Source organism: Vombatus ursinus, unplaced genomic scaffold (assembly GCF_900497805.2).
Source record: "Vombatus ursinus unplaced genomic scaffold, bare-nosed wombat genome assembly UNPS02009573.1, whole genome shotgun sequence".
NCBI lineage: Eukaryota > Metazoa > Chordata > Mammalia > Diprotodontia > Vombatidae > Vombatus > Vombatus ursinus.
The window spans coordinates 18,561,662-18,575,537 of record NW_020949351.1 but is presented as its reverse complement, the minus strand read 5'-3'; positions in this window follow the sequence as shown (position 1 = coordinate 18,575,537).

The following is a 13,876-nucleotide window of genomic DNA, read 5'->3' as shown; positions in this document are numbered from 1 at the left end:
TCTTCTCATTGATATATGTTTGTATGTCCTATGTGAGAGGTGTTTTATGGATGGTGTTCTTATTGGGTAGCTAGGTGACACAGTGGATAAAGAGAGCATTGGGCCTAGAGTCAGGAAGGCCTGAGTTCAAATCTGGCCAATTCACCTACTAGCTATGTGACTCTGGGCAAGTCCCTTAACCTCTGCCTCAGTTTCCTCATCTGTAAAATGGGGATAATGATAGCAACTACCTCACAGAGTTGTGAGGAAGATCAAATGAGATAATACTTGTAAAGTGCTTAGCACAATTCCTAGAATATTATAAGCACTATGTAAATATTAACTATTATTATTATTATTAGGCCATTTCAATAAATAGGGCAGTTAGGTGGCACGGTGGATAGAGTGCTGGACCTGGAGTCAGAAAGACTCATTTTTCTGAGTTCAAATCCAACCTCAGACATTTACAGGCGATTTGACCCTGGGCAAGTCACTTAACCCTTTTTCTTTCAGTCCCTTATCTGTAAAATGAGTTGGAGAAGAAAATGGCAAACCGCTCCAGCACTTTTACCAAGAAAACTCCAAATGAAGAGTCAGATATGACTTAACAACAATAATAACAACAACAAATTTCAATAAATGCTTTTGTTTTGAGTTAATTGTGTCCTCTGAATGGCTTTTGGAAGTACACACATTGGTGGGGGCTCATGACCTATGAATGTGGAACCACAGAGTACCTTGATCCTGGTGTAATTTATGTCTGCTGGGGTCTCTAATCTGAGTGTGTTAGGGAAAGAGAAGTTCAGAGGCACATAGCTGTATTTGAGTTGCATCAGTGTAAACCATAAATTCCTTAGGGAAGTTGTGGATGTCAGCAGAAAGGTAGATAACAATGATTGTGGGAATTTTCAGACATGGTAGACATCCCCAGTATGCCAACATTGCCTGGGACTAACTCCAGTCTCTGGCAGAATGCTGGTAGAAATCTGGGATTCAGTCTTCAGAAATCCATGCTTTCTGTAAGGAAGCTTACTGGAAGAAGAAGCAAATGGTGATAGATATGCATCTCAGGTACACTGACTCTTCCTCTTCAGAAAGTACATTAGACTTTAGTGATTTTCCAATTGTCAAATAGTGGAAGGATTGTATGAAGAACTCAGCATGAGGACTGGTGGGAACCGAGTGGGGTATGAGTGGGATAAGGGGTGTGCCCAGTGAAATACCACACAGAATCCACCATATCCAGAATAGCCTCAGAAGACTGCCCTCTCTGAAATAAAAGACTTCAAAAACCATTTCAAAAACTGTTAACCAATGGCATCATCCTATGACCAGTTGATATGCAAGAAGATTTGGAAGACCAGGATGTGTATTCAGTACTGGATACTGAACAAGAGAACTAAGGTGGACCAATACAAGTATACTATGGCATGAATCTAATCTATTTACTATCAGCTTTCAATGGCAGAGGAAAACACAGAAATGATAGCCTTCATTAGGATTTTGGCAGTTTGAGTATTTATCTGAAGAAATATTGGGAGCATCAGCCACTGATAGAAATAGTATTTAAAAACATCAGCTATCTGAATGGTTGGTGTAGCTAGATGGCATGTTTCATTGTCTTTGAGAGGACTTTGGAAACTCATACAAATCAACATGTGATCTCTCTGGGGCATCATATAATGCTATCTGCTGATATTTGGATGTCACATTTGCCTATTGAATTATGGTTTAGAGCAGGGATGGGAAACCTGAAGCCTCAAGGCCACATGTGGCCTTCTAGGTCCTTGGGTGTGGCCTTTTGATTGAGTTGGAACAAATCCTTTTATTAAAGAGATTTTTTTTTTTTGCCTCACAAAGACAATACCTCATTATTATCTATTGCCGGGGCTATACCTCACCTATCTCAGTTCGCTCCTGACCTGCTGAGAATCCTGGAGGTTCACTACCTGTTCCTTGTAACCTCTTACTTCTTCCTTCTGTGGCAGAAGGGTTATACAGGCATCGAAATCCTGGGTGAGCACCTTTGGCTTAATTTATGGAATGGTTTCTAATTTTAAATATTTTTATCAAGCTTTACAATTTCCTCATGAAATACATTGTTGTTAAATTGTAAGGACTGATATGACTATGAGAAGCCACTTCTTAATGTCATAAACAAATGTTATCAACATGTGAGTGCTGTATAAATGCTGTACAATGGCATAGCTTCTTGTGCTCAATCACAATCTGGGAGAGATAATATAGACATCAAGAAATGGCTAAACAGACAATTGAGTTCCACATAAAAATTCTTCCTCTTTTGACCAAACCCTGCCTTTACCATTGACTACTTAGTTCTTCTTATTCTGTGCTCTATCTAATGTTATTGACTAGTCAGTTATATAAATTAACAAATATATTAGTTGATGGCTAATTGGTTCAGTCACTTAGAGCATTGTGCTGATGAGGTCAATTTATAGTTTAAATCCTTGTCTGAGTCGTTTAGCTTCCCTGAAATCTGTAGTCACAGACAAACAGCACTCCTTACCCTAGCAAGTGTCTTCATGTTTATATACTACCAGTCATAAGGAGAGTGTGACTGGCTCAGTGCAAAACATCACCACTGGTGGCAGAAAAAACTAAAAATGAGTGGCATAGCGATGGTGAGTCAATGTCCTCATGGTATATAATGCCAAAGCATACATAATTTATGTCCTAAATGTTTGATCCCAGATTGGGTCCTAGAATAAATACGGCTGAATAAATTCATAGGATCTAAGTTTCAAGAGTGTTAAAGACATCTTTAGAAACTCAGAAATAAATTGTGGCATTTTATTCAATTGAGTGTCATTTATTATCTAGTGTTTGACTAGAAGGCCCAGTCCAAATCTCATAACTGTCAATAAGGAGCTTCGGAATTTAGTAAATATTTGCAGATTGAATGTAATTATAGGAAATTAGATCAAACATAAGATTTATGTTATCTGGGGCATTATTAAGTATATGAAAATCAGATGCCTATGTCAAAATGGATTTGCTATTGGACTTTGAGAAGGTCTCTTTGAGGTATCAACAAATGAAAAATTTCTATGCATTACTCTGAAGTTTCTGCAGGTTTACACTTGCAACTAGGTTGTTCAGTGGATAGAGCACTGGGCTTGGAATCAGGAAGACCTGAATTAAAATCTGGCCTCAGATATTTACCAGCTGTGTGACCCTGGGCAAGTCACTTAATCTCTGTTTGCCTTAATCCACTGGAGAAAGAAATGACAAATCACTCCAGTATCTTTGCCGAGAAAACCCCTTGGACAGTCTAGTCTGTTGGGCCATGAAGAATCCGGCATGACTAAACAACGACAACCACATGGAAATTTGTTCAGTTTTATAATTCTTTGTTTAAGCAAATTCTAAATCTGTTAAAAGGGTATTTCATAGTCTTCAGTAAGCATCTACCATGTATGTGAACAAGAGGTCAACTACCTCTTCTGGTTTTTTGCTCTTTGAAGAATTAAAATCCAATAAACATTCATGAAGTTTCTACTGTGTGCAGATTGATTGACAGCAGAGAGCTGTACTAGGTACTTGGTGATTTACAATATGTGATTTCTCTTTTCATAGAGTTTACAAATGTTGAAGAAAAAATTAATACTAATAATATATTCTGTGTTTTAGGCTTGTCTGCTAGAAACAATTTTATTTAATTTATATCTAAGCTATTTCTCGGAGAGAGAGAGAGACAGAGACAGGGACAGAGAGAGAGAGAGAGAAAGAGAGAGAGAGAGAGAGAGATTCAAACTGATATAGTTCCCTATGCCCTCTGACATGACCCTCTGCGCCAAGAAGGTGTCAAGTGACATTTATAGGAGTCTTGAACAAGAAAGAGATAATTTAAAAATATAATTTGGGATTAACATTCCAGAACTACTTAGTTTCTTCCTGTATCATTCCCTAAAGAACTGAAAAGAGTTCCTTCCTATGATCAGTTTCTAAACCTTGAATTTCAAAAGAGGACTGACACTCTTCTTAAGTGGGTCCTGGCACTAGTCACTACAGGTGGTGGGGAGGAAATCATACCATCTAGACAAATTTGTTTATCACACTCTATTCTGAAGGAAGGCTCTAGCCTTTGTTCTTCCCACTTTCCCAAATGGAAAAATCTAGAAAGGGTTTTAGGCTGGAGAAATAGAATTTCTTAATATTTCTAGACAAACTAAAAGGAATTTTTAAAAATATGTTTCCAACACTCCTTGTGTTTGGGTTTTGTATTTGAAATCCATCTATTTCTTTGTAATTTTGTGAGATTTTGCTGGTGAGTATTTATGAAGTGCTAAACATTGGTATGAACCCACAATGACATGTTGACAAATATGAGATTTTTGAATTCAATAAATTTAACAAATCTTGATAAGGTCTGTTATATTTACAAGACAATTAACTCTGCTTTGAGCATACAAAGATAAAAATGACAAAATGCCTATCCTCAGGAAACTTACCTTCTACTGGGAATGGATATGGTGGAGGCAAATATGGTGTATAGAAATAAACAAAAACCAAGATCAGGAGTGAAAGAAAGAGATTCAAGGAATATGTTCTAAGAAAATATGAGGAGAGAGAACACTTTCAGCTAGTGATCAGAGAAGGCTGTACAGAGGAGGTAGCACTAAACTTGCCATGAAGTAAGACAAGCTGCCAAGCTAAGGGGCTCCTGATGTGGCCTGTAAGAAGGAAGAGAGGGAAAAAATAGAGGGAGATATTAAGGTTCCTTTCAATGGTGAATTAGGGTATGCCATCTGTACTGTCTCTGCCTCTTTAAATGACTGGCTCTTCAGGGCTTGGTAGTCAGTTATCTAAAGAAGCAATTCTCCTACAAAGATGTAATTAGTGGAATAGATCTTGGGGTCATATTTCCCTATCACCCCCTGCACTAGGAAACCCCTTTTCTTTTGTCTCTTTCCCCATAGAGTTATTACAAAAACGTTCCCAAAACTCAGAATGTTGTTTTCTAAAGGGCTATTCATACTTCTGTAGGTGAGTTGAATGCATAGAAACAGTCACAAAAAAGTTACTTGTGATTATGAAAAACAATTAACTAAGACCTGGGTCAAGTTCAACCCGGGCCAGGTTGAACACTTACCTAGAGTTCTGAGGCACTTAAACTGTATTTTGGCTGTGAATTAACGTTAATATTTCTTATTTTACTATAAACATAGCTAAAAGGAATGATTTGGTTGCTATGGTTCCTCTGGCTATTTTCAAATGAAAGTCACTTATCCCCAGCTTTTAACAGTTCAACTCCACTAGATTCTATAGGTGCTATCATCCTTAAAACCCAGTTCTTGCATTCAATTTACAACCTCCAAATATACTATTATAGTCTTGCAAATCACTACTTGCTATGATATGTCAAGGAAGTCAATGCCATTGATTTGATGCATTGTTTCAACAGAGGGGACTTCAAAAAATAGTATACTTGTACATCCACTCAGATTTTATTGTGATGTCTCATTGTGGTATGGAAGTTCTCAAAGGTTATACCAAATGGAGCCCAAGTTACAGCAGGAGGTACCAACCTGAAAAGACATTTAATACTGGCCTGCTGGCCTAGTGACCAAGACCAGGCTAGCTAAGTATAGGAAGTTCATTACCAGGATGGCCAATACCAGGTGGCAGACAGTCTCTGAGAGAAAGTATATATAGCTAGCCAGATGTTTTTTCTTTCAGTTTTTGTGACTCATTTTCTGAATCAGGAAATATAGTCAATGAACTATTGACAAATATATTGTTTCTAAAGGAGAAAGGGGAAAAGAAAGAGAATTAAAGAAGACTGATTCTAGAGTCAGAAAGATGGGTTCATGTACTGGTTTTGCCACTCAATTGTATCACCTCAGACAAGTCCCTTAATCTTTATGAATCTGTTTCCTCATCTGTCAAATTGGAATAATAGTACTTGCATCACCTTTCTCTCAAAGTTGTTCTAAGTTCCTGTTACATAGTAGGCATTTAATTGTTGTTTGTCCTCTGTTTTCAAAGAGGACCAATGACATCACAAGCAATGCCTTGACTGGTGTGTGAGTTGGATTTAAGCAAGGCAGCATTGTACAAAGTTGTTAGCTGCACTCTCTCTTCCAATTGCTGAATTCCAGTGGCAAGATAAAAGTCAAAACAACTGGTGATGGCCTGGGATCCACAGTATCTGCTTCATCCACCTTCGTGGCTGTTGGAACAAATTGTTATCATCTTCCTATTCCATTGGAGGAAGTTGTCACATGCTTGGGGTAGATCCCTCTAACTCATTGACAGGTTTGAGGCCCATTAGTTTACCCTCAAATTGGTTTGGCCAGTCTGCTGAAACAGTTTACCAGGGTGTGGCATGCACCGCCGTGGTGAATGCTACTCTTCTTGGAGCCACAGCTGAGAGTAGGGACAGGGGGACACCAAAGGTATGTGAGAAGCCCTGAAAAGGTGTTACCATTAAAAAGTTCAGAGAGACATAGTTTCTGGGTAATTTAATCATTTTATTAAGGCCAGCATGTTTATTAATAAAAGGTTGGTCATTTGGCCATCTCTCTTAGACCAAAGACCCCTAATGGTGGTGGGCTCACAGTTTATATGCCCTTTGAGGAGTAGATGTTCCTGAGGGGGTGGCAACCAACACCAATTGGTTAACAATTAAGGAGAAAATAGATATTACAATGAGAGACTGGATTTTATTGCAATGAGGGTCTTGGGTTATGTGACTTGGATCACTCAAAGCTTGGTCAAAGAGACATCAATTTCCATATCATCTGTCTGATAAAAGGGAGTATCAACACGTTCCAGACCTGTCTAAGGAAACATAATGAGCTGGAATGCACCAATTAGCCCAAACTCAGAATTTATTTTACTTTCTGAGTAAATCTTGGCCTGGGTAAATCTCTGCCTAAGATTTCTTACACTGGTTGGTTTCTGGATGTGGAAGTAGAAAAGGGAGAAAATCCTTGGTCCTAATACAATAATTATTAAATAAAAGAGAAAAATTCCTACAAAGGGCTTGGCAAATCCTCATACCAGAGGTGCTAGTCCTCTTTGAACACCCCATAAACCCCTGGCACTTAACAAATAATTTTTGATTGATCAATCAAGTGAGATAATTCATTTAATACAATTTGTAATCCTTAAAATAGTTTAAAACTATAGCTAATGTTGTTATGGTTTCTGGGAGCAGGAGCTGACCCTGATGCAAATTTTAGAAATGGGCAAAGTTTGTCTTTAGCACCCTCCCACCTTCTTTTGAGCATATGACTCTCACTGCCTACTACCCTTTTCCAAGTTCTCTTATACTTTTATAGTACCTAAGACTCTCATTGTGGCAACCTGCCTGGGACTGTCTTACCCTTATGGAGTAGTCCATATGCTCAAGTTACTTTCCTCTAAACACCCCTAATCAAAACTCTCATTTCTTTAATGCAAGTGATCTCAAGTGGGAGGAAAGCAATTTTATTGAACTCTGTTATACTAAGGTACCTTAGTATTCTTCAGAATATTGCAGAGCCTCCTGGAAGAAATTTGTAATCTCTTAAAAGGAGTTGGGCCTATTCATTTACATAAGAAAGACCAAGTAGATTCAGAATGTCTATTACTCAAATTTTATCATGCATTTAGATAGACAAATTATAGAGCTTGTCCATCAGTATGTCTATCTGGGATAGGCAGTACAGAGGGACAACTAGTTGGCCTTACACTTGAACAAGAGGAGAAGAGCAGATAGGATTTCCTTCAGGAAAAGACAGAGCTGCTTTATTGATCCCAAGCTTGCTTTGAAAACAAAAGCTTGTCTTTTTAAACTTCAAGATTCTACTGGTATTTCTCTATGGTAGCGAGATGTAGAGTACATATGTCTGTAAAGAATGAAAAATAAGGGCAGCTAGGTGGTGCAGTGGATAGAACTCCAGCTTTGGAGTCAGGAGGACCTGAGTTCAAATGTGGCCTCAGACACTTGAAACTCACTAGCTGTGTGACTCTGGGCAAGTCACTTAACCCCAATTGCCTCACCAAAAAGCAAATTAAAAAAAAAAAAAAAGAATGAAAAGTAAAAATCACACAGAAGGCAATAGAAAGGTACTTGGTGGATGTGCACTCAAGGTTTTGAGCTTGTGGGGCTAAAGGAATGATTGTCATTGACATTGTTATATTTATATCTAGATACATATGTAGATATTTATCTAGATTCTTCCAACTCTAATAAAAAAGGCGAGTATATACATATATATGTACATACAGCTAGATTTCATAATATAGGAAGAATAGCATTAGAAACTTGCAAAAGTTTATAAGAAACAAAATCCAAGAGAAAAATCAAAGAATAAAGCATATGGCCCTAGATGTACAAATGCAAATGTCCAAAATATAGGGAGAACAAGCAAGATGAACTAGAGATACTAGCATAAGGAAGAAAATAATAGGGAAACAAAAGGAAAAAAAGGAAGGCAGTTCTTACCTTCAAGGAGTTTATATTTTAATAGAGGGAAGTAACACATAAAATGAACTTGAAGGGGAAAAGGAGGGGAGTTGGAGAGGAAAGAAGAGTTTGTACTCATGTATGGGCTGAGATGGAAAAGTCAAGAGAGTGAGGAGTGGAGCTGTAGCTGGCCCAGGCACTCCCTTAGGTCTATGTCCTTGGCAGGAGCTCACTGTTGGGAGGAGAAGGCTGGCTCCAGGGATGGAGACATCTCCAGGTTGAGAAGGCACCTGGAAGGAGCAGAGGAAAAGACTGGAGAGTCCCCTATCAGCCAGGGTACTATTCTCAAGTGGAGGTTAAATGTTAAGTCTCTGGTTTGACGTTTTATTGTTCTAGGCAGCCCAATGTTTCTGTGTTGTGGCTGTCAACAATAGTAGAGCACAGCAACCTTTGAAGGTATTGCTTTATACTACCTTGATGTGTATTTTCCACTTTGAAATAATGCTGTTGCCAGGAATTCAGCTGATGCAGTGTTTCGATGCTGAGAAATATGTTTGACATTTTGATTTTACTTATGTATTCTATACAATTTGTTGTATAAACCTTTCTTAATCAATAAAGCGAGTGCCAAATCTGGACTAGGAAGAAAAAAGGGGAATGTTACTTCCCCAGTCCCTCTGGGGTGGGGAACCTGTGGCCTTGGATTCAGTCAAAGGGGTGCACTTGAGGACCTAGAGGGCCATATGTGGCCTTGAGGCTGCAGGTTCCCCATCCCTTTATCTAGACCAACCTCTCACTCATTCCTCCTTTTGTAAGTCTTCCTGAATGATTCCCTGAGCTGAGTTTTCTGGGCTATTATGCATTCTTTAAATGCTGTATCAATAAAAATTGAGCAGAAAAATAAGCCCTGAGGTCTGGCTTTTCATGTGGAAATTTATGAGAGTTTGTAGAGGATTCGTGAAAATGTTATAGAATAGAGCAGAGAAACTATATAGTAAAAAATGCTTGACTAAGAAGATAATGAACATTTAACCTTTCATAGGAAATAGAAAAAATATCATAAGCCAGCAACTTCAAATCTATTTTATGGAAAATATATATGCTAAACTTAACATATTACCTATAAAGGGGCTTTTAATGTGTGCTTTTGTGTGTGCGTGTATATGTATATATATATACATATGTGTATATGTATGTATGTGTGTATATGTATATAGGTATATATGACATATACCTATATACATATACACACATACATATACATATATACATATACATACATACACACACATGTATAAAACATTGTCTTCACCTCTATCATCTGAGTGGAGTCTGGTAACACCTACTCTACTGTCTGTATGCTCTGAAGAAAATGATGCTTGTAAAGGTCACATGTTGCTTTCTCATAAGGCTCTGCAATAGCTATCTATAAAGTCACATTGTATACTCAGGTTTATTTTTGGGGTCATCCTGTAGAGCAAGATGCTTCACTGTTCCTGACATTTAAGACTACAATAGTCTGGGCAGAATAATTGAACATATACGATAGAAAGCTAGCCTTTACTGGTAAGAGGATAAAGTGACATTCTGTGGTACTTGTCACTATGGTACTGGGGTGTTTATGAAACAAAATACACAAAAAGCAGGCTTTAAAAGATCTGCCTTACATCATCTGTATGTGCCTAGCACTGTGCTTAAAAATATGGGATGTACAAAAGAAGTAGAACACATGGTTCCTTACTTGTAGAAAATGACAATCTAATTGAGAATATAAGACTTCTTCAATACTTGAATGGAATTTGTGACTTCATGGAAGTGGGCCCTACCTTAAATACTGCAGACAGCAAGCTACCCATGCCTTATTTTGTGACACTTTGTCCATAGCTTCCCATAATCTTCCATATGGGTTCTGCCTAATGAGATGGGGGCTTTCCTCCAGGTTCATCAACATTCTTTGGGTACCAACTATGTAGAAACATAATATGTAAGGAATAAATTGGAGATAATATCAGAGAAAAGGCACTAAGATTAAGGAAGACCAGGAAAGATTTCTTGTAAAATATGGGCCTTAAGCTGAGACTTGAAGGAAGTCAAAGAATCCAAGAGTTAGAGGTGAGGAGGGAGAGAATTCTAGGCATAGAGGACAGTTAGTGAAAATGCCCAGAGTCTAGAAATGGAAGTATTTTGTGTGCAGAATAGTAAAGAGGCTAGTATCTCTGGATCATAGAATACACGGAGGGGAGTAAGGTGTAAGCAGAATGGAAATGTAGGAAGGGGCCAAGTTGTGAAGCGCTTTAAAAGCCAAAGAGATGATTTTATATTTGTGTAACTCTTGTCCCAAAGCCCATTGGTATAGGACTCTCTCCTTATTGGTTGGAGATGAAGGCCCTGCCCTGCGTGAGGGGTGGGGTGGAGTTGGCAAAAGGAGAGAGAGCTCCAGCTTCTTCCATCTTCTCTCTCTCTCTCAAAGCTGGAAGCCAGGAGCACAGAAGCAATGATTTCTGCTTGAAGGAAGAGCCTGGAATTGCTAGTGGGAAACCAGGAATATCCCAATTTCCCCACCACAATCAGTAAGTTGGGAATATGAGTGAACGTGCAACCAGTGCTGGAAAGAGTGGTCAGGGAAGCTGTGTCACCAGGAGGGAACCAGATGTCATGGAGCTCAGGAAATATATTCCAAATAAAAATACTTCAACTTTTAATGGCCAGTGGTTTAATATTGTTTGTAACGACAAAGGAAACATTTAAAACAAAGAAAAGTAAACAGACTTCTATATTCCTAGAGGAAAAGTTTCCAGGCTTCAGTGAAGAAGTGAAAGGAGAAAATGAAAGGAGTACCTCTTCCACATTGTGACTTTCCCCATTGTGGTTTCAATATATCTATGGTCTGCATAAGAAATTAAACGGGAATTTTTTGGGAGTTTTAAAGAAGCTGCAGACAACATGAGAAAGCCAGCAGATGACATAGAAAAAGTTTAGAAACTTGGAAATGCATAAAATATATATATATATAATATTGTATAATATCAAAACATTTTATCTTTTAATGCCAGAATAATTCAGACTTCCTTCTCTGGTATGAAGGGAGTGCCAAAAAATTTTATGCAGATTTTCCAGATCTCAGGGGTGCCATGCCCCTAACCCCTGAAATATGAGAGATAACTATACAAGATTACCACTATGGTGTTTGTTGTCCAGGTGGCAGGATTCAGTAAAAGTTTCTATTCCAATCCAACTGATTGCCAGTTGGCCCACGAAACCTTATTCGCAGAGACTTTTTTTCCTTTTGAAGTGGTTGCTTCTTCCTGGGTTTCTGCTCTTTCGTCTCTACAACACTTCCTGTAGCTTTCCTTTCTTCAGTTATGGGGATCTTCTACTTATCCTTCCAGGAGCTGAGCTCCTCTTCTAGTCTGTTTCCAAGACTCACTAAACCAATTGTTAAATGTCAGCAGGACTTTTGGATGCCAGGACAAGCCTGGTCTGTTATCCTTCATCCTTTGATGTTGTTTCCTTTCTGATTTACTCAAAGGACTCACAAAGGGATTACAGTAGCCTGGTCAAATTTTTAGTTTAATTAATTTAATTAATATTAATTTAATTTATATCATTCAACCTTACAACAACCATGTGATGTAGGTAATGCAAGTATTATTGTCCTCTATTTCACTGTTGAGGAAACTTAGGCTCAGAGAACTTAAGTAGCTTGCCTATGATCACACAGCTAGGAAACATTAGAATATCAGCTGCCTTTCTGTATAATGAAGCCATCAAATATTTGTCACCTTCAGCTTGGTGTCTCAGCTTCCTCATCTGTTAATTGAAGGGGCTGGACTAGATAATCTCCTAGGTTCTTTCCAGCTTTAAATCCTCTTCCCCTAAATTTAAATTCCATGCACTGCTAAATTTGGGGGCATAGATTTTAAGTGCAGTAGAAGTTCAAAAAAGGGGTAAAGCTAGAATACTTTGGGAAGGCTTCACAGAAGCACAGCTTTTTACATAACAGACAAATGCTTATTGTATTGAAATTGAATTGAGCTAGGACTTTAGGACTTGAATTGGGCTGTGATTTGAATAGGCAGAAATGAAAGAGGAGAGTACTCTAAGTGGGAGAAAGAACTCAAGTCTTGATTTTCAGGGCAAAAAAATAAGACTCATAGAATTTTAGAGCTGGAAGGAATCTTAATGACTCTTTAAAGACCAGACCTTTGATTTCTGAAATAACATAGTGCAGATAGAAAAGTTTGATAATTTGTTCAAAGTAATTTAGTGATTCTAAGGCATGTAATTCATGTGCCATGGAATGTTCACAGAACAGTATCAGAGTAAAGTGAGGCACAGTTGCTACTAAGAGTGTCAGGACTAAAGTCAGAAAGACTCAGCTTCCTGAGTTCAAATCTGGCCTCAGACACTTACAGACTGTGTGACTTAACTCTGTCACTTAACTGTTTGTCCCAGTTTCCTCTTCTGTAAAATGAGCTGGAGAAGTAAATGGCAAACCACTCCAGTATCTTTGCCAAGAAAACCCAATGGGGGTCACAAAGACTCGGACACAACTGAACAACAATAAACAGTAGAGTATGTACATCGGAAAATAAAGATCATAGACTGGTGGGGTGTAAGTAGGAGAAAGGTTGCCAGTTTCATAAAGTAGTAATTTGGTTTCTGAGTGTGGATATGAGGAAAGCTGAGTGAAAGGCACTAGCTCTACTCAGCCCTTTTCAGTCCTGCTCCCAAGGTGCCTTGCATTAACTTAGCTTTAAATAAAGGTTTAAAGAATCTCTTCACCATAGCTTCAGGCAGCTCTGAGTTTTGCTAAGTGTTAACTTCCAGGATGATTTTCAATGACTGGGGCTTTCAACCAAAGGTATGATAAAAGTATAAAGGTATTTTCTGCACCTAAGTTAAATAAGAGTCTAGACTGAGAAACATTTTAGTAGCAGCAGAGGTTGACTCAAAATACAGCCTCAAATGCTTAAGGGCTTTTCCACGACACTGGCTAGGGGCTAGGACCTGAAGTCTAGCATCACTAAGGAGATGGAAATAGCCCTGGGCCAAGGCCTAAAAGGGTTGAGATTCCGGAAGTAGCAGCCACATTTCAGAAAGATGCCAGCAGATGGCAGCAGCAAGCAGCTCAGCAGAGAAATCACCCTGGTCTCTGAATAAAATAGGGTATCAAATGACCCCAATTCAGAAGAGTGAAAGTAGCTCTTAAAGCCTGAATTCACAAACGGCTTTGACTCTTTGGGGGAACAAGTGGCAGTATCAGAGGGAGAGGATGCCACAGATATTCCCTAGTTACCTCTGCTGTCTGACAACTGAATAGCGACAGGCTTCTTAACCTGATACATAGAGGCTGACCCGACTAGGCAGTAGAGGGTTTCCACAGTAGGCAAAGACAATACAAGAGAAGCGTTTGTGTAGAATCACAGGATCTGAAATAGATTACAGAAGTTCAGCCTGCCCTTGAATAGGAATCCT